The sequence below is a fragment of the Erpetoichthys calabaricus genome, chromosome 6 (assembly GCF_900747795.2).
Source record: "Erpetoichthys calabaricus chromosome 6, fErpCal1.3, whole genome shotgun sequence".
NCBI classification, from domain to species: Eukaryota; Metazoa; Chordata; class Cladistia; order Polypteriformes; family Polypteridae; genus Erpetoichthys; species Erpetoichthys calabaricus.
The window spans coordinates 6,217,277-6,245,006 of NC_041399.2; the positions used below are offsets into that span (position 1 = coordinate 6,217,277).

The 27,730-nt window shown below is 39.4% G+C and overlaps 1 protein-coding gene across 1 annotated transcript in view; it reads right to left on the bottom strand.

Annotated features, from left to right (window-relative positions):
- Window positions 1-27,730, bottom strand: part of LOC114653195 (NEDD4-like E3 ubiquitin-protein ligase WWP1) — a 283,227-nt gene that overhangs the window by 172,044 nt on the left and 83,453 nt on the right. The window lies entirely within an intron of this gene.

Sequence of the window (27,730 nt, forward strand, 5' to 3'; positions counted from 1 at the left end):
GCACAGCTCTCACAGAACTGAGGATTCTTATAAAATAGCCAAGATTCTCTGTTTTGTTTACGATTTTAAGGTTCTGAACATCCTGGCACAGAAGTCACATGACTGACAGCATTAATTAGGAAATTATGGCACAATGCATAGATGAAAAGGAAGAAAAGAAGAAGAAAAGCAGCAAAAACTGGTCACTAATTAAGAAAAGAGTTAGAATGAAAATATGCGGCCACAGTAGCTCTCCAGGACTGGAGTTGGAGACCCCTGCCAGTATGTACGTAATCATCAGCCACACCTACACCCAGAGAGAACACACAAACTGTAAGCTGAACACCAAACTCTGCAACTGTGAAGTGGCTGTGGTAACAGCTGGGCCACAGTGACTCCCATAATGAGATATACTTTATAAATATTTTTATTCCAATCAATGCTGTTTTCTATTGGATAAGAAAATCCTTTGAGATGGCACCTATAAGCACAAGCTCAGAGTGTAATCTTACTATAAAAGATTTTCTGGAAAACACATCACAGTGTAACAAGCACTTGCCAGGCATCTACCAGGTACACAAACGTTTCTAGACTCTGCCATAAATGAATGCCTGAATAATGGAATGGCAGAACCGAACAGCACTTGTGTGTGCTTCTTACCTTGAGTCTTTTTAATACGTGGTAATACAAAACTGACCTTTATTTAACACATGGAATATATTCAGGCATGGAAATCAGCACAGTTTGACAAATGGCTAAGAAGAACTTCAGAAACCTTCTACTATGTCTACTACGTTATCATACTCACTTGATAATACACAAGGGTCACAGAAGGAAACAAAACAAATCTAATCAGAACAAAAGAATGGACAGACAGGAAAAAACAAATTAAAAATCTAGATATTGTTCCTGTGCTTTTAAAGAAGCTGCCCGTATGTCTTCCTGGATGATAAAGCGCAAAAAGAGCATATCTGCCCCTGACCCAAAGACTTAGAGGCTTCAGCGTCACAAAATGAATGGTCAGAAAACAATTGGTCTAATTAGACATCAACTTCCTTTATTGTTCAAAGTTTTGAGAATGGCCTGACAAAGACAAAACTAAGACAACAGAGTACACCGTTAAAAATGAACAATGGGACTGACCCCTTCACTATATTGTAGATTTCATTTTAAATGGGTACATTTTTCATTTGTGCCCATTAATCCACACTCAGTATCCCATAAGGATAAGGTGAGAATGTGTGTAAAGAAAAGGTTATAAGTTTATTGAAAATAAACAGAAATCTCTCGTTCATACAGTAGAAGTATTTGCAAGCATTGCCGTGGCACTCAAAACTGTGGACAGGTGCTTCCATGCTTCCTGGCATTTATGGTATGGGGCTTGACAGAAGCCATTCTTGAATAAAAGGAATATGACAGTTTAAAGGACTCGGAGAGCAGAAGTCTGATGAAACAAAAATTGAACTCTTTGGGCACGTAAAAAATATCCGCACATCAGCTGCAATCGACTCCCGATTTCAACCCCGAGTGTCCTCTACAGGTTGCTATTCACTGCTCAACCAATAATCTTCTAATACTAGGGGGCTTCACTCGCCAACCCCTTCACCCCCCCCCTTCCTCCCAACCCCGCCAGCGCTACACGCCATTGTGAAAAGGGAGGCTGAATGCACCCCAAGGAGACGCGGTCGCTCCTCCAAACCCCCTCTTAAACAGTGATACAATGGGAAACAAATAACAGTTTTTTGTTTGTTTTTTACCTCCTCTTTGCTCGATCAACTGCTGTCTTGCTGCTGCTGCCATGCCATGTGATCTGCATCTCGTGCAGTGCTTCAAACGTTTAAAAGCCTTTACAGCAGCTGTCCTTTTGTCACTCTCTTCTCCCTCAGACACTATTCGATCTCTTTTCGCTGTTCCGTTATTTCACCGAGTAATATTTTCCGTTTGTTTGCGCTAATGCGATCTTTACTATAATTGTTTTTTTTTTGAGACTTTCAAATTTTCCTACTTTCATCATCTCTAACCTGGTCTGCATGTGTATCACGCCAACGTTTTTGAATTCTTTACGACGTTCTACTTTGTCTTTTTCTGGCCTCGGGCATGGTTAAATCTCTTGGCACAAAGTCTAGTCTCACGGGACATGCTGATTATTACTTTCCTTATTTTCAGAATTTGCACATAGATTATTTTTGTTATTTTTTGCTTTCTTTTCTCTCCAACTCTTTGGGGTCTCATTTTCGACGCGCTGCTCTTTCTTCTTCGCTTAGTCGTTGACGTGTCATCTAGAACATCTAAAATTTTAAAGAGTTGAGAGCACATGAAGTGTTTCTGACAAAAGCATTCCAACAACTGAGAGGTTAGATGACTGTGGTCTTGATGGAAAATGGTTGTAAGTAGGGCGTGACTTGCAAAAGTCACCATCTTACGGGACGTGCTTCCAAAGGTTGTAAGTATGATGTGACTTGACCGTCTCGCGGGACACGAAAGTGTCTCTCTTCAAAAGATCACGTCTCGTCGCTGGAAAAAAAAAGTCTCATCTCGTCCCAAGGAATTTTTTATTTTATAATAGATAACCCGTATGAACTGTATAAGTTCTGAAGAGACTGGTCCAATCACCTTTGCCCTCCTCAAAGCTGGTACCTGGCCCAGAGGTCCAATCGTTACAACAGACATCTCAAACAGCTCCTCCTCATCTGCAGCTGTAATCATATTCTTCACGACCAAGAATGTCTCTAAAATGTAATCACTGTGCGTCCTTAAGAAGCTGGTATTCTGTCCATATAGTACGGTTGCATTGTTGTCTAAAAGTACGGTTTCATTGTTGTCTAAAAGTAATGTCTGTATATATACCGTAAATATAATAATAATAATAATACATTTTATTTATTTGTAGGCGCCTTTCTAAACACTCAAGAACACCGAACAATAGATAAAACGCACATACACAAAACTAAAATTAACACGTATGCTACATATTAGGACTGCCAATACTGATGCTCTGTGCAAGAGAGGACAGAGCCGACTATACTTCCTTAGAAGACTGGCATCCTCAACATCTGCAATAAGATACTGCAGATGTTCTATCAGACGGTTGTGGTGAGCACCCTCTTCTACGCGGTGGTGTGCTGGGGAGGCAGCATAAAGAAGAGAGACGCCTCACGCCTGGACAAACTGGTGAGGAAGGCAGGCTCTATTGTAGGCATGGAGCTGGACAGTTTGACATCTGTGGCAGAGCGACGGGTGCTGAGCAGACTCCTGTCAATCATGGAGAATCCACTGCATCCACTGAACAGGATCATCTCCAGACAGAGGAGCAGCTTCAGCGACAGACTGCTGTCACCGTCCTGCTCCACTGACAGACTGAGGAGATCGTTCCTCCCCCACACAATGTGACTGTACAGTTCCACCACTGTGGGGGGGAGTCAGGGGGAATGGGTAAACATTAACATTATTCAAAGTTATTGTCTGTTATACCTGCATTATCATCACTCTTTAATTTATTGTTTTTTATCAATACGCTGCTGCTGGAGTATGGGAATTTCCCTTTGGGAATTAATAAAGTATCTATCTATCAATCATAATTGTTACAGAATTTTTTTTTTTTTTAATTTATTGTTCAGTTAGTTGTAGTTTAAAACGTATTATAATTTGCAACCAGTAACTGCTGTGCTTAACTATTACAGCTCATGAATAGCCCATCTAGTAACCTTGTGTAAACTGCATCAAGCTTGTTTAATGACAGTGCCATGTGAATGAAATGAGGAAGGTCAGATGAGAATGACCAGACAGAGTCATTCGACCTAAAGGAAAGGTTGCAAACTCTCAAATAACCAGTCTTATGAAACAACAGAGTGCAGAGGAGGGTGTTCCTGAATGCAGAATGTGTTGGACCTTAAAGCGGAAGGTCATTAAACAACAGATGACTACCCCCAATTCTACTCTGCGAAGAAATAAAGAAAATTAAATGCAGAGTCACTGAATCTTAATTTTACAGCCCTTGTGGATTGAACTTTACTTCCTTTTCTTTGATGTGAAAACCCCTGCAGCTGCCTATTGTCTTAACTTCTATGACTCAGCATGATGATCATAAAAGTCCACAGTTTTGTCATTATCTGCTCAAACAGCAGGTTAGTTTAGTGAAGGTGAAGAAGGTATTCAGTAATGGACTGCTTTCCCATCCAGAATAAGGTCAAGTCTTATGTTCAACACCAGCAGGACAATCTCATACAAACCAGTGACTTGCTACTTGATTCAAGTAAGTTAGTAAAACTAATGAACATTCACTTGTAAATTGTGATTTTTCATGTACCACATGGATTAAACTGACACGTTAAGAAAGCAGCACTTCAGTTTGAAGTTTTTCTTCAATTCACACCTCTCTTGGCAAACAGCGATTACCACCTTTTTTAGAATTAAAAGAATTACTTGCTGGTCCACAGTCCATGAGCAAAAAGGAGATGACAGATACAATGAATTACTACTCTCATAGTTTTGACCAGGGTTCTCAAACTCCAGTCCTGGAGGGCCACAGTGGCTGCAGGTTTTCATTCTAACCCTTTTCTTAATTAGTGACCTGTTTTTGCTGCTTATTAACTTCTTTTGAATTCATTGGAATCGACTTTCTCTTGAAGACTCAGGCCCCTTAATTGTTTCTTTATCCTTCACTAGCTAACATAGCTGAAATACCCAGCGTTAAATTGTTTGAGAAAAATATAATTTAAAAAAAAAAAATCTTTAAAAATAAATTAAACAATGAAGACTCACTAATGTGCCTGTCTTGCGGTCTTGTATGTATGTTATCATCCAATTGACACTCAGAACCGGCCAACTCGATTTAATTTGAAAAGCAACAGGCGGGCGGTGGTGCTGCTCAAACATAAAGTATGCTGGCAGTCACATCCAGTTCGCCCTCTGGTGGTCATTCCAAGTGTCAAATGGATGATAATATGCATACAAGATCACCCCCCAACCTACCCAAAAGGAGGTGGGTTAGGGTTGATTTCAACCTACAGTATTTTTATATATATATATATATATATATATATATATATATATATATATATATATATATATATACACACTGTATATATATATATATATATATATATATATATATATATATATATATATATATATATATATATATATATATATATATATACACACACTGTATGTATATATATATATATATATATATATATATATATATATATATACAGTGGTGTGAAAAACTATTTGCCCCCTTCCTGATTTCTTATTCTTTTGCATGTTTGTCACACAAAATGTCAAATATAACACAAGTAAACACAAAATGCAGTTTTTAAATGATGGTTTTTATTATTTAGGGAGAAAAAAAAATCCAAACCTACATGGCCCTGTGTGAAAAAGTAATTGCCCCCTTGTTAAAAAATAACCTAACTGTGGTGTATCACACCTGAGTTCAATTTCTGTAGCCACCCCCAGGCCTGATTACTGCCACACCTGTTTCAATCAAGAAATCACTTAAATAGGAGCTGCCTGACACAGAGAAGTAGACCAAAAGCACCTCAAAAGCTACACATCATGCCAAGATCCAAAGAAATTCAGGAACAAATGAGAACAGAAGTAATTGAGATCTATCAGTCTGGTAAAGGTTATAAAGCCATTTCTAAAGCTTTGGGACTCCAGCGAACCACAGTGAGAGCCATTATCCACAAATGGCAAAAACATGGAACAGTGGTGAACCTTCCCAGGAGTGGCCGGCCGACCAAAATTACCCCAAGAGCGCAGAGACGACTCATCCGAGAGGTCACAAAAGACCCCAGGACAACGTCTAAAGAACTGCAGGCCTCACTTGCCTCAATTAAGGTCAGTGTTCACGACTCCACCATAAGAAAGAGACTGGGCAAAAACGGCCTGCATGGCAGATTTCCAAGACGCAAACCACTGTTAAGCAAAAAGAACATTAGGGCTCGTCTCAATTTTGCTAAGAAACATCTCAATGATTGCCAAGACGTTTGGGAAAATACCTTGTGGACTGATGAGACAAAAGTTGAACTTTTTGGAAGGCAAATGTCCCGTTACATCTGGCGTAAAAGGAACACAGCATTTCAGAAAAAGAACATCATACCAACAGTAAAATATGGTGGTAGTAGTGTGATGGTCTGGGGTTGTTTTGCTGCTTCAGGACCTGGAAGGCTTGCTGTGATAGATGGAACCATGAATTCTACTGTCTACCAAAAAATCCTGAAGGAGAATGTCCGGCCATCTGTTCGTCAACTCAAGCTGAAGCGATCTTGGGTGCTGCAACAGGACAATGACCCAAAACACACCAGCAAATCCACCTCTGAATGGCTGAAGAAAAACAAAATGAAGACTTTGGAGTGGCCTAGTCAAAGTCCTGACCTGAATCCAATTGAGATGCTATGGCATGGCCTTAAAAAGGCGGTTCATGCTAGAAAACCCTCAAATAAAGCTGAATTACAACAATTTTGCAAAGATGAGTGGGCCAAAATTCCTCCAGAGCGCTGTAATAGACTCATTGCAAGTTATCGCAAACGCTTGATTGCAGTTATTGCTGCTAAGGGTGGCCCAACCAGTTATTAGGTTCAGGGGGCAATTACTTTTTCACACAGGGCCATGTAGGTTTGGATTTTTTTTTCTCCCTAAATAATAAAAACCACCATTTACAAACTGCATTTTGTGTTTACTTGTGTTATATTTGACTAATGGTTAAATGTGTTTGATGATCAGAAACATTTTGTGTGACAAACATGCAAAAGAATAAGAAATCAGGAAGGGGGCAAATAGTTTTTCACACCACTGTATATATATATATACATATATATACATATATATATATATATATATATATATATATATATATATATATATATATATATACACACACATATAGATTAGCTGCCAAACAATAGTGAAATAGAAAATGAGTCAAAACATGAGCAGCAAACTGTGTTCATCATACAATACCTGAAAATGAAGAAATATGAAGGTCTCAGGAACGTTGATCTGCTCAGGTCTACAAAACATTTTAAAAGTCCTCTTTACTTACATCTCGCCTGAAGAAAGGGCCTGAGTTACCTCGAGAGTTTGCATATTGTAATCTTTTTAGTTAGCCAATAAAAGGGGTCATTTTGTTCGACTCCTTGCTACATCCATAATGGCTAACACGGTACAACACCCTAGAACTACAAAAGTGCTCTTAAAAAAGAGAAAATCCACAATTTCAGAAAGGTCCACTATTCCACAATGAGAGCAGTTACAAGCCATGGAATTAATGAACGGGTTTAATTAACAAAACTCCGCGCCTAATGAAGCAGCTGGTTGGAGTTTGAGGCCCCGACTTCGATGATCTTCTGTTAGCTCACTCACTTCACACTTCATTTCTGTCTAAGGAAAGAAACAAAGCAATTCTGAGGATCGATGAAGAAACAAATCTTAAATAACAAAAGTCAATAAAAATGAGGGTACTTGTGTACTAAACGGACAGCTAGTACCCTTTCATATTATCGTGACACAAATCGAATTTTCGTTTTTAACATTAGGCACCCAAAGGGGACATTAACATTAGGGACCTACAGGCAACTATGTTCCACCCCCACTAACTTTAAGGTTAATTATTTGTGGGTGGGGTAGGTCAGTCTAATAATTTAAACTTCAAAAATTAAGAAACAAGGGCGGCGGCCCCATCGTTTTTCGTGACGATAAGTACTAAAATGAGTTTAAAAGAAGTTAATTAGCAGCAAAAACAGGTCACTTTGGTTTAGTCCAGGGGTGGGCAGATTCAGTCCTGGAGGGCCGCAGTGGCTGCAGGTTTTTGCTCCAACCCAATTGCTTAATAAGAAGCCCTTATTGCTCAAGTAACACTTCAGCTTCACTTTAGTTGTCTCGCTCGTTAAGATTTTGAACCCTTATTGCTTATTTTAGTCTTAAACAGCTGTAGTCTTGGTTTTTAATTGCTCCTAATTAGCAATACCATGCAAATGACATAAGAGACCAGCATTTCTCCATTTAGCTTGTTTTCATTTTCACCTGTGTGTATTTATCATGCACTATTAGGTTTAATTAAATACTTGGAAGGAAAGTGAAGAGAAAAAAGTGAAGCACTGAGAATTACTTATCTGTTTTAGACTTCAAACCATTTGGATGATATCCTTAGAAAGGAAAATAAATCTAGGATATGAGAATGACCTGACATGGCAGAGTTAAAGCACTAGCAAACCATGCAATTAAATAATTGACAAGGATTGGTTTTTAATTAAGCAACTGTTGGAACAAAAACCTGCAACCACTGCGGCCCTCCAGGACTGAATCTGCCCACCCCTGGTTTAGTCAAAAAGGTCTAAAGGAGGACCCAAATGTATTGTTACAAAAGCAAAAAAGCACAAACTCACTTGGAGATTATGAGGAAAAAGATAACGCCTCTCTGAATTACCTTGAACAACTTTGTTTTTAGTATTTCACTTCCCTGAAGGTGGGCTTTTTCTACATTTCTATGTTTTTTCCAAGTTCATTTGGTTAGTAGCGATTAATGTACCCCAGTATTTCATAAAATCCTATTAAAAAATTGACAAGATTGCCTGACTTGTAGTTTGCTCCATAATCCTACAATATTTTACTTTACTACTGGACATAAAGTAGTATTTATTGTTTCAGTTTTGGTTCCAAATGGAATGCCACTCAAACGCCATCTGTGCCATTAACACCGCCAGGGATTTTCAACCCTTTTTTTTTTCTTAAGCTTACTGCCCTCTGGGGAATGTGTGACCAGTGCAAATGAATGCATTTTTAATGAACATTTACTCCACATAAACACAGAATTCTGAATTGAAGAACATGTTATGTCACTGTTAACAATGCCGAAATTAAAATTCTTCTGACCCTCAGTTGGGTACTTGAGTTAAGAGGAAGTTGGCTCAGGATGTGAAGTCCAGAGCACGTTGAAGCAATAAGGGGGTGGGAGGAGCCTGTTCACTTCCGAATACATCTAAGTTCACTGGGAGGGGGGCTGTGGGGTGGGCATAGTGAGATCCTGAGTAAGAGGGGAAGTGGACATTGAGAAAAAGCCTGACATTTACATCCAGTACCAAAAACACTGGTACTACACCGTTGTAAATTTTGGAATTTTCAGGTACTTATCCAGTACCAGGGGTGTGCACCACATTAACATGGTTTTGGACAAAAATCTTTGAATCCTTCTCAGACAGCCTTGGTGTCACAATCACTCTTAAGTCATGAACAGCTGTGTTTGGTGGACTCCCACATGGAAAGTGGAGAAGGACAACAAACAAATCATAATGGCCTTTACATCACCACTAGCATGTAGATTTAACTTGCTCAACTAGAAGAATCCCACCCCAGCACTTTTAAGTCAGAGGGTAACTGATATCCTATACTATCAAGAGATTGGAAAAAAAAACAAACAAATTCTCAAATGTTTTTAAAATATGTCAGGATCTAATCAATAACATTTTTTAATAATCCTTTAGCTCTGCCTTCAACACAATCATCCCTCAAAAGCTGGTTGTAAAACTGAGCAGATTGGGCCTGAACACCATCTGCAACTGGGTCCTGGACTTCTTGACAGAGAGGCCCCAGTCAGTTCAAATGGGCTGCAACACCTCCAGCATCATCACACTGAGCACTGGAGCGCCGCAGGGCTGTGTGCTTAGTCCACTGCTCTTCACCCTGCTGACTCACGACTGCACAACCACGCACAACATCAACCATATCATCATCCAGTTTGTGGATGATACGACAGTGCTGAGACTGATAACCAGGGATGATGAAACAGCATACACAGATGAGGTGGAACTGCTGTCCGCATGGTGTGAAGACAACAATCTATCTCTCAATGTCGACAAGACAAAAGAGATAATCGTGGACTTCAGAAAATCACATCCTGCCCACATCCTCACTCAGCATCAACGGTTTAGATGTGGAGACTGTTAGGAGTATCAAGTTCCTCGGTGTGCACATAACTGAGGAACTTACGTGGACACAACACCTCATCACTAATCAAGAAAGCCGAGCTGAGACTACACTTCCTGAGGCGGCTGAAAGCGAGCAAGTCTTCCCCCTTCCATCCTCACCATGTTCTACAGAGGCACCATTGAGAGTGTTCTGACCAGCTGCATCATGGCCTGGTATGGCAACTGCAACATATCTGACCGCAAGCGCCTGCAAAGGATAGTGAAGACAGCAGAGAACATTATTGGGGTGCCTCTCCCTTCACTACAGGACATATTTTACAAACGCAGTGTCCAAAAGGCCTACAGCATTGTGCAGGACCCCTTACACCCCTCACATGGACTTTTCAAGAGAAGATACTGCAGCATCAGAGCCAGATCTGCCAGGCTGCAGAAGAGTTTTTACTCTCAAGCTGTCAGACTCCTTAACACCAGGCTGCCCCCTGGGGTCTTCCACACGGCCTCAACCACCTCTAAAAACAGAACTTTATACATACGAGCCACTATCCTGTGAAGACGAGTGTGCAGGTAGAGAAGAACTGAAAATCTCATAGTGACTTTTAAGTATTTTGACACTCTTGATATCTGAACCATTCTGACCGGTCATTGTTTACACACGTCTTAAACAACTATTATCATACACTGATCATTTCTGCATTATCTATATCTATTATTTATTATTATATTACGTATCTACTGACTATATTTATGTATCTAGATTGCAAATACCATACATTGCATCAATGTTCATATTGCTAACTACACATCAATATTGCTACTACTTCTTTGTCTTGTCTTTTCACAATGTCTTGTCTTGTTTGTGTTTTAATTTAAATTTTTAAATTTTAATTCTATCTTTAATTTAATATTTGCACGTCATGTTGTTACACGGTGGACCCCGAGCTTCGCAATTTCGTTTATCTGTATACTTGTACAGTGGAACTTCGGGTCACGAACGTCTCTGAACACGTACAAATCGGGTTATGACCAAAAAGTTTGCCAAACTTTTGCATCTGTTCACAACCACACACTCAGGTGACGAACAAGCCAGTTTCCCTTCCGGTTTGTATGCGCCGATGATTTCCGCACATGTTCAGTCTCTCCCTGTGCATTTCCTGTGCAGTGAGTGAGCGAGAGCACGAGAACGTGACCGAGCGAGAGAGAGCGACAGCACGAGAACACAAGCGTGAGAGAACAACAGCACGAGCGAGTGAGAGCGCAAGAGCGAGAGAGAGCAAGCAGAAGAAGTAAACATTACAGAAGTAGTAAGTAAACATTTAGTTTACTATTACACTGTGCATTCTATGGTATAATTAACAATTTTTGTGCTTAAAAATCTTTCAAAAATTATATATTTACATACAGCTCGTACAGTCTGGAACGGATTAATTGCATTTACATACAATCCTATGGGGGAAATTACTTCGGGTCACGACCAAATCGGGTTGCGACCAGAGTTTTGGAACGAATTACGGTCGTGACCCGAGGCTCCACTGTATATGGTTGAGATGACAATAAAGTTTACTTTGACTTTGATATTGGCGGGAAAGGATATTCTTCCACGGTGGCGCAGTGGGTAGCGCTGCTGCCTCGCAGTTGGGAGACCTGGGGACCCGGGTTCGCTTCCCAGGTCCTCCCTGCCCAGGATTGTTTCCTGCCTTGTGCCCTGTGTTGGCTGGGATTGGCTTCCGGCAGACCCCCGTGACCCTGTTTTCGGATTCAGCGGGTTGGAAAATGGATGGATGGAGGATATTCTTCCTTCCTTGCTGCTTCAAAGATCTGTTTTGTTGGCTGGCTCTCCTCACTTTCTTTTGACTGGGGTTGAATTTTGGTTTTGTTAAGGTTTGATTTGATTACATGGATTGTTACTTGCTTTTAATTAAAATTAAAAACTCTTCCAGTACTGGCATACTGCACAAAACTGGTATGGACAGCATTTTTCGGTTGCCCCAATATGTCTCAACACATATCCACCACTGTGGCGCATTTGCAAGGACCTCGCCACAGTGTGCTTTTGGGGTGGCATCACTACTAGTCATTGCGACTCCAAATTTGATGCATTCAGGGTGATATTTTCTGAGCGCACACTTCAGTCACTTCTCTGTTTTTGAAGACCCACCCTTGTCATGATTTTTCATTTAAAAACTGCCCATCTATTGTTTACTTGTAGGACTACCATGTTGGTTAAGCAGCAGAACTAACTGCATTCATTTAAGCCAGGAGTGCCCAACTCAGCTCTGATCATGGGCGCCCACTGTGGCTACAGGTTTTCATGCTAACCATTTTCTTAATTAGTGAACAGTTTTTGCTGCTAATTAACTTAATTTCATTGATTTGCCATTTAAGCTTCAAACCCTTTAAATCAGGGGTGAGCAACAGGCAGCAATGGATGCAGGTTTTCTTCCCCTCACCACAACTGCTTCACAAGAAGTCACCGATTGCTGATGAAGCACTTGCCCATGTGGTTTTCTTTTCTGCTTCATTTTGTTACAATTCATTTTGTCTCACTTGTTACAATTTTGGACCTTTATTTGCTGATTTTAGTCTTAAACAGCTGCATTCACCAGTTTTAACAGCTCCTTATTAGCAATAAGATACAAATGACAAAGGGACCAGCAGTTCTCCATCTAACTTGTCTCAATTTACACCTGGTGCGTATTCATCATGCACTGCTTGGTTTAATAAAATACTTAGATGGGAAGTGACGAGAAAAAAGTGAAGAACTGAGAAGTACTCCTACGTTTGAGGCTTTAAATCATTTGGATGATATCATTAGAAATGAAAAAAAAAAGTTCACAATTTACGAATGAGCTGACATTGCAAAGTTAAAACATTAATAAGTCATGATATTAAATAAGACTCGTTACTAGCAAGGATTGTTTTCTAATTAAGCAACTATGTTAGAACAAAAACCTGCAGCCACTGTGGCCCACCAGGATCACACTTGATTTAATCAGTGGCAAGCAATTACTTTCATTTACGCAATCCCGCCACGGACCACTGTGTGGTGCTCTGCTCACTGAATCATCGGAGTACCCAAGTCACTGTTTTAACTAAAAGAATTCTGCTGGATTAACTTTACTGATGCCTTTCAGTTTTTTTGAGAAGTTGATTAGGTCCCCATACAGCCTACTCTGCTCAGCACTACGCAGGTTTAGCCTCTCGGAGCAGAAACTGATTTTAATTTTTCACAACTGCTCCTTGGTTTCTAAAAAAAAAAAAATGTAGACATCTTTAAACGGGAATATTAGAAACCAGTGGTCAAATGTTCTCATTCTTTCAGTACATTTCTTCTTATTTTAAAATTCAGTTACTTTCTGATTTTATATTAGTGCCACCTTACTGAAATGCTTTCTGTCTATCATCTCTATGGGTCTTAAAAAAAAAGGACTTCATTCCTTAGCATTAAAAGTCAAAGAGGAAGTGTTTGCTTCAACTTGCAAGGCTTCATTTACTTGAACTGCTGCAAAACATCTGCAGATTGTAACCTATTAGTTGTTCATGTGAGAAGGCCCATTTGCAATATTCTGAAATCTCCTTTTTTATCAGTTCTTGCTAACCTAAACTTTATGGATGTAATAAGAAGTCAAGCAAAATGACACCTTTTATTGTCATTCCATCCACAATGACTAACACGGTACAACACCCTAGTACTACTAACCTAAACTTTACATTTAAACCTCTGGTGGTTTACTTGCTTACCTTTTCAACACTTTAAGTTATCCCTTGCACTTCAACTGATTAAATTTGAAGAAAAACTGGAAAAACTGTTGTAAAACGTTTGACTAGTAGTGTACGTACTGAGAAGAGTTAAGCAAAATTCCAGCATACCCAGGATTAGATTATTACCTAAAACCAGGGGTTCAGACACACTAGGCACTAAATTAAAGGCCTAGCCTTTAGATCAAGATGTCAGGGGACAAAAAGAAAAGTAGGGGAAAGTGTAATGGGCTAGAATTAAGCATTTTAAAGAAAATTACTTTTCTGTGTGCTGCTTAGTGTAATGGGCCATAATTCAGCATCTTAAAGAAAAGTCAAAATTCCTGTAAAATTCTACTACAGGTTATTGTTGATGGTGATCTACAGGGCATAAATATTTACCTGTCTTGCAAAAAACAAAAAAGTCACCTGCTTTTGAATAATCAGACTGCTTTAATGGGTATCTCATCCACACACAATATGGTGATACAGGCTTCCTTTGAAAATTAATGATTTCCGGAGACATTGGTTTCTAATCAGGGAGTGTATATAGAAAAATATCAGATACAGACCTTTATTTGGGGGAAATTTGGCTTTTTTACAGAAAGAAAGAAAGAAAGAAAGAAAGAAAGAAAGAAAGAAAGAAAGAAAGAAAGAAAGAAAGAAAGAAAGAAAGAAAGAAAGAAAGAAAGAAAGAAAGAAAGAAAGAAATGATTTGTATCACGTACAAATTTCTACTATTCTATCTTTTTCTGCTCAAAGTCCCAAGCAGCCACCTGTGATGCTCACATGATTTCCTAGGACAAATCTAAAAAAACAATAAGGGACGACTCAAGCACACTGATGTTAGGTAGAATGCCCAGCGGGGGCACATTCTTTTTTTTCCCCTAAAGTTGTTATTTTAATTTTTCTGTCCTCCTCACCCATCTGTCCACAGCATCAAACTTGTCTTTGGAGACTTAAAAATGACTTTATATATAAGGACTCTACTTTTTCTATTATTTGTTTATCTATGCCATGTACAGTGAAATGCGTACTGATTTATTCTATTACTTTGGGTATTAATTATTTCCTGTTTTTATGGATTTCAAATTTATCTTTTCTTGTAACCTGTTATTTGGTATTTTGTAAAGCACTCTGAGCTACCCCCATTGTATTGAAATAGTGCTATAGAAATAAATGTTGCTGTAGTTAATGCGACTACTACATTATCTTTTTTTATGAGATAAATAAAGGAACAAGGTCAGAAGGCTGATAACAGAAAAAGCTTTAAGAAAAACATAAAACAATCTGACAATAAACTCCAACATCTCCATATCCCTTCCCATCAACCCTTCTTCATTACAATATAGAAGGTCAGTACAATACAATACACTCCTCATTAATAATGTAATGCTGCTCAAAAAACAAACAGCAACAAAAAAATAAAAGCAACAGCATAGGGGTTAAAAAAAACAGCATTCTGAAAACTTTACCAAAGTTCACTTAATAAAAAATGTAAATGTCACCTTCTAACCCATTTAATCCAGACGAGTGTCGTGGTTTGGGGGTTTGGTTGTGGGGCACTGGAGTCTATTCCAGCTAGCATAGGGCACAAGGCAGAAACAAATCTTGGACAAGATGCCAGTACAATGCAGAAAATATCAAATGGTGAAAACTTACATGTTTACACAAATGAAAAAAAATATCAACCAGTTTGAAATAAACATAAAATATAATTATCTCCCCTCTAGTCCTCAAATAAAAACAAAACAAGCTTAAGAATTTTCATCAGCCAGTGAGGCATTTCAATGTGATAAGCCATTACGTTAAGGAGTGCTGAGAAAGGGCCGAGTTGTGTTCTGTTGAGGAAACTGAAGTACAGTAAAACCCTGCAGCACAAACTTAAATCGTCCCGGAAAGCCAGTTATGGACTGGAGCAATTTATCCCATACGAAATAATGGAAATAGAATGAATCCGTTCCAAACCCTCAAGACTCCATTACACAACCTATTTAATATCCATATTTGAGCTTTTTCTGCATAATAAAATACAGTATTGCTTAAGACTCCTATACCTAACCTATTTAATGCCCATAATTGAGTTTTCTGCATATTAAAATATTGTTTTATGGAAAAACACAGGAATAAATAATAAATTGTACACTGCAAGAGATTGACAAAGAATAAGCATAGCATAGCCTACACTAGGGGTACTCAAACGGCGGACCGCGGTCCACAATCCGGACCGCCAAGACGTTTTTGGCGGACCGCAACTGTCTTCTGCATAAGTCAAAAGTCCGAATATAAAAGCACCAAAATTATTGTTGTTTTATTATTTACTCTGTAGAAGGGTTGCCAACTGGTATTTTTTATGCCAAATAACTGAAATCTGGCATTTTTGAAAACTGTTTGGCATGTAAAATTTGCGTTTGGTCATCTGGCATTTTTTGGTCTTTTTTACAATGCGAATTATCCACCAAAGTCAGAGCTCCATTCGCATAAGATCGACGCCCTTAAGTCGTCGTTGGTAGCGAGTTCATCGCTGATGACGAAAGCGACCACCACACAATCAAATGTTACAGAAGCTTCGCCACGCATTGTTTGGGTTCTTGGCAGATTTAAGAAAGCATTTACTGATGCAGAGGTTGTTAAATAATGCATGATGTCTGCTTCTTCGGTTCTGTTTAGCGACAAAAAGTGTGTTGAACTGATTCAGCAGATACCATTATCAGACAGTACTGCTAGTCGTCGTGCAGATGACCTTTCGACAGACAGACAGACAGACAGACAGACAGACAGACAGACAGACAGACAGACAGACAGACAGACAGACAGACAGATAGATAGATACTTTATTAATCCCAATGGGAAATTCATGTGGTCGGTGGTCAGTTAATATCAGATCTTAAACAGGCTAAATTGTTTGCTCTCGCGTGCGATGAATCCACTGATAAATCTGACATGTCTCAACTCTGTATGTTCACAAGATTTTTTGATGGCCATAATTTTTTTGAAGAGTTTCTGACATTACTACCGCTAGCAAAACAGACCCGCGGTGAGGACGTGTTTTCAGCATTATCTCAGTTTATGCACGCAGCTGGATTGGATGTAACAAAAATGGTTTCCCTTACAACAGACAGGGCACCAGCAATGACTGGTAAAGATAGAGGACTTGTCACTCATATGAAGGCACTTCAGCCCAACCTTGTTGCTTATCATTGCATCATTCATCAGTCTGCCCTCTGTTCAAAATTTTGTGACGAACTGGCGGAAGTGATGTCTACTCTTGTGAAATTAGTGAATTTTTTACGATGTAATTCGTCTCTGCAGCATCGTCTGTTTCGTTCTTTTCTTGAAGAGATGTCTGCAGAATTTGGATATTTGCTGCTTCACAATGACGTCAGATGGTTAAGCAAGGGCCGTGTGTTGGAAAGGTTCTGGAATCTCTGTGAAGATGTAGCTGACTTCCTGCAGTCCTTGAATACAAAGAAGCTGCAGAATTTTTAACATTTATTCAAGACAGTGACAAGGTCGCACTGCTGGTATTTCTTGTTGATATTATGGGACATATAAATACACTGAATTTGTCACTTCAGGGTGCAGACAAAACCGTTGTCGAATTGCAAGAAAAATGTTGTGCCTTTGAAACAAAACTGAGCATTTTCATCAATGACTTGGAAGGTGGCAAGATTCTGCATTTCCCAAACCTGAAGAGCTGCATGACAGCTGATCAACAGGCATGTTTTCAGTTGATTTCCACATTTCTACATCATTTGAAGGTCGAATTTGATGAACGTTTTAAGGATTTCAGAAAACTGAAGCCTGTGTTTTTGTTTGTTGCTGATCCTTTCATTGTCCAGCCTGACGGTGAATGGACTCAAACCCGTCACTGTTGCAAATGGAAGCAGCTGATTTGCAAGCTTCTCACGTTTTGAAAGCTAAATTGAACGAAGTCGGCATAACAATTTTTTGGTCAAAGTTTGTTCCAGATTCTTAGTATCCTGCTGCAAAGAAACTGGCGATTTCCGTGCTCACTATGTTTGGTTCAACATATTCTTGTGAGTGTGCGTTCTCCACTATGAACACTATCAAGACGAAACATCGAAGTGTATTTACCGACCAGAACCTCCGGAATGCAATAAGAATTGCACTGACTAGTTACTCACCGAACTATGCTGCCATTATGAAATCGAAACAACATTTTCACACTTCACACTGAGTGACAATCATTTACGTACCAACTGGTGTATTAATTGCAACTAGTCATGTGACTATTTTGAATTGTTTTCCATGTTTTGTGCATGTCTTGGTCTTCTGTAAAAATGTTATCATTTGCGTTGAATCTATTACTAGCCTCCTACAGACCTACACCTACAGACCTACACCTACAGTCCTACACGGTAAACCTGGCTATAGCGGACCCCAATGGTTGGTGGCGAACTGAATGTGGACCGGCATTCAAAAACTTTGAGTACCCCTGGCCTACACAATTGAAATTTCAAAAGAAAATTTACTGAAGCAGAACATTCCCTATCAGCACTCCCTGAAGGATAATCATTCACAATATCGACATGTATTGCCCTATAGCCTTTTCACAAATAGCTGCCTCTGATTGGCTATCACCAGCACACTGTCTTTCAGTTACCCAAAGTAACAATAATCTTTCAACTTCATCAATTTCTGGTGGTCTGTTTTAGAGAGTAAGTGTGTCACACCCTTAGAAACTTCACCTTTTTTAATTTCCTCTTTGTTTTTCAAAATCGTAGTAGATTTACTCACGCCATACAACGCTGCAAGATCAGGCACCCATATACTTCTCTCATATTTTTTGATCAATTCTATTGTTATTGATCGTTGTACCTGTAAATTATTAATCCCAAGGGGAAATTCACAAAAGTATCTATCTATCTATCTATCTATCTATCTATCTACTTCCTTTTGTTTTGTGCTTGTCTGTCTAGCTTCCTTTGGACCCATTACTATTTAGTAAAATACACAAAATAATCACTAAATAACAGTAATATCACAGGCACAGTAAGGAAAGTTGTTTTAGGGGTGGGGGCTGATTTGTTTAAAACCCATTTTTGTAGATCGACAGATAGATACTTTATTAATCCCAAGGGGAAATTCACAGTTAAAATTCAAATTAAAACTTGATTTGCATAGAATGTTATTTGACCTTAATCTACTCTCTATATATAAAATCCTAAGCTTAAAAATGCAACAATTTTATGTGACGTTTTAATGTCACTTTTTTGTCACGCTTTAAATCGGCTTATTTTAAAACCTACACACAGTGCATCCGGAAAGTATTCACAGCGCATCACTTTTTCCACATTTTGTTATGTTGCAGCCTTATTCCAAAATGGATTAAATTCAGTTTTTTCCTCAGAATTCTACACACAACACCCCATAATGAAAACGTGAAAAAAGTTTACTTGATGTTTTTGCAAATTTATTAAAAATAAAAAAAACTGAGAAATCACATGTACATAAGTATTCGCAGCCTTTGCTCAATACTTTGCCGATGCCCCTTTGGCAGCAATTCCAGCCTCAAGTCTTTTTGAATATGATGCCACAAGCTTGGCACACCTATTCTTGGCCAGTTTCGCCCATTCCTCTTTGCAGCACCTCTCAAGCTCCATCAGGTTGGATGGGAAGCGTCGGTGCACAGCCATTTTAAGATCTCTCCAGAGATGTTCAATCAGATTCAAGTCTGGGCTCTGGCTGGGCCACTCAAGGACATTCACAGAGTTGTCCTGAAGCCACTCCTTTGATATCTTGGCTGTGTGCTTAGGGTCGTTGTCCTGCTGAAAGATGAACCGTCGCCTCAGTCTGAGGTCAAGAGCGCTCTGGAGCAGGTTTTCATCCAGGATGTCTCTGTACATTGCTGCAGTCATCTTTCCCTTTATCCTGACTAGTCTCCCAGTCCCCACAGCATGATGCTGCCACCACCATGCTTCACTGTAGGGATGGTATTGGCCTGGTGATGAGCGGTGCCTGGTTTCCTCCAAACGTGACGCCTGGCATTCACACCAAAGAGTTCAATCTTTGTCTCATCAGACCAGAGAATTTTCTTTCTCATGGTCTGAGAGTCCTTCAGGTGCCCATTTGGCAAACTCCTGGCGGGCTGCCATGTGCCTTTTATTAAGGAGTGGCTTCCGTCTGGCCACTCTACCATACAGGCCAGATTGGTGGATTGCTGCAGAGATGGTTGTCCTTCTGGAAGGTTCTCCTCTCTCCACAGAGGACCTCTGGAGCTCTGACAGAGTGACCATCGGGTTCTTGGTCACCTCCCTGACTAAGGCCCTTCTACCCCCGATCGCTCAGTTTAGATGGCCAGCCAGCTCTAGGAAGAGTCCTGGTGGTTTTGAACTTCTTCCACTTATGGATGATGGAGGCCACTGTGCTCATTGGGACCTTCAAAGCAGTAGAAATTTTTCTGTAACCTTCCCCAGATTTGTGTCTCGAGACAATCCTGTCTCGGAGGTCTACAGACAATTTATTTGACTTCATGCTTGGTTTGTGCTCTGACATGAACTGTCAACTGTGGGACCTTCTATAGACAGGTGTGTGCCTTTCCAAATCATGTCCAATCAACTGAATTTACCACAGGTGGACTCCAATGAAGCTGCAGAAACATCTCAAGGATGATCAGGGGAAACAGGATGCACCTGAGCTCAATTTTGAGCTTCACGGCAAAGGCTGTGAATACTTATGTACATGTGCTTTCTCAATTTTTTTATTTTTAATAAATTTGCAAAAATCTCAAGTAAACTTTTTTCACGTTGTCATTATGGGGTGTTGTGTGTAGAATTCTGAGGAAAAAAATTCATTTAATCCATTTTGGAATAAGGCTGTAACATAACAAAATGTGGAAAAAGTGATGCACTGTGAATACTTTCTGGATGCACTGTATATATGTTTCTTTTCAGAATTTATAATGTGATGTTGTTAGATTTTCAGATTCCTATTCTGTTTTTAAATTATAAACAAAAAAACATCAAGAACTCACGTCACACGAGACGAGACTTTGTGCCAAGAGATTTAAACACGCCCAGTGCTGTAAATAAAAGAGAGTAGGACAGCTGCTGAACAGGCTTTTAAATGTTCGAAGCACCATGCGTGATGCAGATCACACGGCACGACAGCAGCAGCAAGCCAGCAGCTGATCAAGCAAAGAGGAGGTTAAAAAAAAAAAAAAAAAAACTATATTGGTTTCCCATTGTATCACTGTTTAAGAGGGGGTTTCGAAGGAACGACCGCATCTCCTTGGGGTGCGTTCAGCCCAATGTGAGCAGCAAAGACGCAAAGTGGCTGGTGTGTAGCGCAGGCTGGGGGGGTTTGGCAAGCGAAGCAAGCAGAGGGCGAACACCCTAGTAAAATCAATAACATCAAAAAGGAACATTGTTTACAAAGCACTGGGTAACGCCACACTTCACGTTTTAAGGCTTTGTTTAGGTGTAACAAGGAGTCCATGTGGTTTGACCATGATTACTTCTTTGGTCGTGCTTTGGGATTTTGGTTGTGTTCCGATAAACTTTTGGGCATGAAAAACCAGTTGTGCTGCGGGTTGTACATGCACAGGTACATTCGTGCTGTGGGGTTTTACTGTACATCTCATCCTAATTTCAATATAGAAGGCCCACTATAAGTCTTCCTTAGACTGTGAGCAGAAACCAGTGGAAAGAAAGATTTCACTAAGAAAGGATATCCATTTTATTTCAGCAAATAAAAGAGAAACAGCTGAATGGAACGAGTGCAAGAACCCACATAACAAAAACAAAACCGACAGCTCCAGAGTATTCTTTGTCATGCTTCAGCATGGACAGCACAAGGCCATTAGATAGCATGATTATGTAAGAAGCAGGGCAAGCCTCGACTGGGGCCTTGGGGTGGGGGGACAGAATATGCCAGAACTCTTCATCGTGCCTTCTCACTGCAGTTGTGTCTAGGCTACGGTGAGGGAGAACAACATGTAGGCTTCCTACAACAGGCGGTCAGAGGGCTATTGAAGGAAAGGACTCTTCTACACAGGCAGGTCACTTCAAAGATCTGTTGTTATAGTGGAGAGAAGAAGCGGACAGGTGCACTCTGCAAGCTAAACTGTTGGAAGGAAAGAAAGAAAAAGAAAAGTCGCCTGTGGTATAGTGGAAGGTGTGTCTGAGGTACAGGGAAGAGAGGCCAGCCAAAAAAAAAAAGAAATTGTCAGGAAAACTGCAGAGTTTAAGAAACAATCCACAGACTGTAATTGTTGTAATAGAAACATGGAGTCCACTCAAAAGATGAACAAGGGCTGGGAAAATAAAAACAATTGTCATGTGCAAGTGAATCTGGAGCATCAACACAGTATTATGGAAGCAAGGTCACAGGTGGCGACAGGAGGAACACAAACGCTAACAGCCAGAAGACGGAGCACGCTGGCGTCACTTTCGGCCTGGCACCTTGGAGGCTACTTAATTCATTTTCACAACAAGTTCATTTGGTGCGATTACCGTAAAAGTCATGATGTTTGTTTAGGCAGATGTGAACATGCCAATCACACTTGGGTATAAACCAAAACAACCGGAACAAGACCCAAAAGAATGGATGGTCTCGGCACAACACCAAGAGAACCTTCAAGCGGTTCACATGAAGTGTAAATATGATTTGACACAGGACTGATTGAAATATTAAAAATACTGTGCAACATAGGTGAAATTGTGCATGCTGTCATAGCCACAGCAAGCATGTGCTGCAAAGTCGACGATTAACACGAAGAATTAAAAACAATTAGAAGGTAAAAATGAATACACACGAAGTCATAAACATGATACAGCTCACATAAAACTTGCAAAATAACCAGTCAATCAGAGAAAGTCTGGCACCGGCTACGTGCCCCTCATGCATTTGATTTAAAAAAAAAGTGTACATTCACTTGTGAGCGAGTCAATCGAAACACATACAGAAATAGTGATAAACAAATGGCAGTGCTCTGTGATACCAATGATCAATCCCCCTAATCTTACATCACGAAAGTGGGGCGTTCTCTCAATGCAATCGAGCGCCATGTGAATACAAAAGCACAGTCACTTTGACATATGTAGCAAATGTTAATCAAATATTCCAAAATGACACCTCTGACATCCTGAACGGAGAGACAAACTCTGCAATTATTGGTCTGGCAACTTAATTTGCCTTTTCCCAACCTTTTTAAGCTGATGAAATGGGGTACTGGCAAGTACCCGACGCTTAACGTTTTCCCCCTCTTTTACATTTCTCATTGCAACAATTAATCCATTTCAGAGGAAATTGTCAGAGAATATCCCAGTTAGCATCTGACACATAACAGAAACCAGTCCTGGAGAGTGACCAGGCCATATAAGCTGCCTGAGGCTAATTTAGGATGGTCCATAAACACTGCCATTTTCAGGATTTGACACAAAAACTGCACCACCTACTGAAACATGAATGAATAATAAACTTCATCCAGACAATGGATGCAGGATTCAATCCTGGAATGTGGGATCTCTAGTGTGAGGCATCAAGCGCTAACCACTGCATCACTTGGCAAAAAAGGGCATTTCCTTGCCGAAATAAAAATACAGAAAAGTTAGAGACATAATGTTTCAACCATATTGTCATCATTAGGTGTGATACAAGTCCTACAATCTTTTATTGATTTTTTTTCTGTTAAATTTTCTATATTTGATTTGGTATGGGAATAACAGTTACATTTTATCCCAGTTTGCTGATGCATGGCAACACAGAGGTTAGGAGTATGCACTGATACATTGACACACCTACCTCAGGATCCCAAATTAGGACCAGAGTGCAGCCACGCAACGGGTGACACCTCAGCACCACATTAGTTGCAATGGAATAGAACCGTGCAATTATTTTTTTCTTTTTATCTCTATAGATCTATATCTGTATATCAATAGATAGATAGACATATCTCTCTATATGTATCTATATGTCTCTCTATCTATCTATATCTATATCTCTTTATCTAACAGCGGCTGGAATGCCAACCCTATCTTATTATTTTTTAACTATATTTGTAGCAGTGTCAGGCAAAAAGAAAACTGCAACTGTTAGATATTGAGGAAACAAAGCCTCAATTGTAGCTAGAAGAGACATCAAAATTTGACTAATGTTTCACAAAAATAAATAAATCATGTGGTAATGCCTAGAAGGGTAAAACTGCAACTATACTTTTTTTTTTTTTTTTTTTTTGCAAGTGACTCATCTGATAAAAGATCCTTGTTTGGGGATTTAGAAGAGCGTCTCCGTGTAGTTTCAGCAGAGCTCATCATCTGACAAATGAGTAAATCAAGTGAATCATTATATAAGAGCTAAACTAGATCTCGGAATACACTTTTGCACATCAGATCAGCGTGTTTCAATAAAAGTGGTAAGACACCTGCCTATTATCTTAATTTGCTTATACAGCAGATACATATTATCAGTACAAATTAGAGATTGCTATGTAATATATGATGCAGAATATCCACTATCACTGTGTAATATGATGTGTAATTAAATGTAATAAACAAGACACATTGTAGTGATTAGTTATCAATATTTATTATAATTAATACATAATCAAGTTAATAGTTTTAAAATTAATAATAATGTATTATAATTGCTATAACTATCACCCACCTTTACTCAGTAATGCCTCTCCATGTACATATACACATTCTCAAGACCATTTAATCCAGTACAAGGTTGCGGGGGGGACTGGAGTGTACAGTGACAATAAGCACCAGACGGGAACCTGCAGTGGACAAGGCATTCATTTATTGCAAAACACACATGCATAAGCCGAAAATCAACCACCACAGGGCCAATTCAGAGTCAACAAATTAATCAAACATGTACTTATCTATATGTACCTGTCTATCTATATATACACACACACAAATAAAAATGCTACTGATTGCGTATGTCTGTCACGTGTTTAAATTGCAAACCAATGGAGTCAGAACCTTGATCATGGACTTAATGGAAAAAGCTTATGACGTGATGCCCCACAGAGAAGCAAAAAAATCTGGGAAGCGGAAGTTTCCACAATGTTATCGGGAAGTTACATGTTTCTTACAGCAAACTCCTCAAGAAGCTGACAAAACAGAAAGGAAAAGAAAGGTGGTGACACATGCTGAGCATCAAGCACATTACTGAAGCCACTCGTAGTAAGAAGAACAGCAGTGTATCTGCCATGTATCAAGTACAGGAAATAGAATTCTCATTTCATAAAGATATACAACTGCCTTTGTAGACCAACCTACAGTGCTACACACACACGCACACGCACACACGGAGTGATGTGAAAAAGAACTCCAGCGGTGACATCTCCTAAGTGTCAGGCCAAACAGAAGAGGTGCTTCAGTGACAAAGAGCCATTGAACTACTGGCTAACACTATGGCTCATCGACAGGCCACACATACTTCACGATACAGAATGCAAGAATGACAACAGCACAGAAAAGTATGCCAACAAATGAGGAGATCTTCAAATACTAAGAAAGTCCGATCCTATGCAAACAATGTATTTACATCCTTGTGTCAATGTCTGTTTGAGGAGCACTACTTTCGAAAGTTAGCTCAGCGACATGCTCACTGTGGGATGGGCACAGGCAAGATTTTTCACACAGAATACAAAAATGTGTGGCCGAAATGGGCATGATCCTCTTGCTCTATATGAACCACCGTTATGTGAGGAGCAGAGGTCCGTGCGGTTTTTAGTAATAAATAAATACAATAAGAGAGAGTTGAAGAATTGTATAATCTCATTTTGAAACTCATATAAATGAATCAAGCAATTCCATTTTACTTTCTTCTTTACCTTGTAAATCACTTTCTGAACAATACGGACCAACAAACTGTGTAATGCATAAACACTTTTTAATATGTCTATGTTTGTATAAATTGGTTTAGGGACTTTTGGTGTCAACTAGTTCCTATTATCTTTATCTTGTATATTTTCATTTATATTTGCATTTGTATAAGAGGTGAGACACAAAAATAACCGGACAGGGCTTGGGGCTTTCCTGAGAAACCATCTGGAGGTTGGCCGGATGTGAATCCTAGAACTATATATCCTCCTACACGCCCTCTCAAACCGCCGACTGACTAGGTATATCCTGTGAAGAGCCCAGTCAGGATTTGCACAACAATCGCTACATGAGTTGCCGCAATAATGTCGGGTGAAAAAAAAAAATCAACCAGCAAATCAACATCTAATAACTCATGAAATTGAACGAAATGGCCACAGAAACTTATGAATTGATAAAAACAAACAGTGTACGGTGATAACAGTTTGTCTCACACACAAGTTTTTGAGTGGCACAAACGTTTCAAGTAAGATCAAGAAAATGTGTAAGACCAACAGCCAGGTCGCTCGTCTCGGACGGATGAAAACATCAAAATGGTGAATAAGCTTGTTCGAAATGATCGTACTGTTTTTTTCCATAAAGCAGTTTTTGACTGACAAAAACATTCCTGTTCTCCCTCGATCATCCTCCTTATTTGCCCGATTTAGCTCCCTGTGATTTTCACTTGTTCCTGAAAATCAAAAGTGACCTGAAGAGAACATCAAGAAATATTTTTTATTTTTACCAATCCGGTTGTTTTTGTGTCTCACCGTGTATGTTTCTAACTCCACATAATTATTTTGTTTACGGAAAAACCTAAAATAAAGACTGTCAGATTATGTAAAGAACAGATTTTTTGTATTTGATTTGATATACTTATCAGATGGGAATTCCCATATAATTTTGTATTGGGGGGGGGGGGGGGAATGAAGAAAAAAACACTTTTCGGGAATGTTTAAAATTGTCCATTACTGGAAAGGCAGTGTTGCCTTGTTATTTTGCCATTTTAGAGCAAAGTAATGGGCTTAAATGAGTTTTCTCCTTGTCTCATCATTCTACCAGCAATGGAGGCGATGTGCTGTGTGGTATGCGGGCTCCTGTTCAGTTTATATTTACATTTCTGGGGGCAGTTTGGGAACAAGTGTGACAAGAGGCTCTTACATAATGGATCATCACAAGTGAAGAGCTCTAAACCAAACGGAGCAACACAAGACTAACATTATATAACCTTGCAAAGTCCTGTGACAGGACCAAAACTTCCATTCTGTATTTACATAACTAGCTTCTTAAAGCTTTGATTAATTATTATCTAAACCTGCCTTGACTCTGATTAACATTCACATGGATGGCTAACTGTTTTAAAACCAACTCTGGGAGATAAAACAATGACAAGTTAGGGAGAAGTGGGGCAGGCTAAGCGGCAGCCTAGGAAAAAGTGAGGAATGAGCTGCTTCATCGCCGCACCATAGTGTGTGGAATGGCTGACTCTGAAGCTGACGGCACATTAGGACTGAAACACAAAGAGTCATGTGCACTGTGCTTCCTGTGCTGCGATCAGTAAAAAACAGCGTGAAAGTTTCTAGGCAGCCATCGATCACACAGGGCTTTGAAACCACAGTGCCTTTCACGAAGCACACAAGGAGCTTAAATCACACAGCTTACCTTTTACAATAACAATGTTTGTGATCATATTTTAGCGACCCCTTTAATTAACCTATTCCTAGTGCACACTTAAAAAGTAGCAATAATAGATAGATGTGCTCAACAGGATCCCACAAAAAGAGCACATCTTCTCCTGCTCTACTTTATGGTGTAAGCAGGATATCCTTGGGCCTTTTGGAGAAAAACATTGACAAGACCATGATGTTTATGTACTGACTTTCTAAAACATTTTACAGCAGCTGAGGACTTGCAGTTCTTCCTCTGACTGCATTTTCCGAAAGAAGTATATTTAAATACATACAGTATAGAAAAGAACCCCCCCTTCGAGATATTCCCATTTTTTTGCTTTACAGCCTTAAATGAAAACACACAAACCAATATTTCTTTCCAGCTTTACTTACTCAATGCAACCTCTAACATCCAAGTGAAAGATATCACAGCTACAGTTCAGAAAAATTATAAAAATACCAAAAACAAGACCTACTAAGATTAATAAAGGATGTCGACAGTATGAAGCACAGTACTATTCAGGTATTACAGCTATTGTTTAAAAGACAAAAACTTAATTTGAATATTGCCACTTCA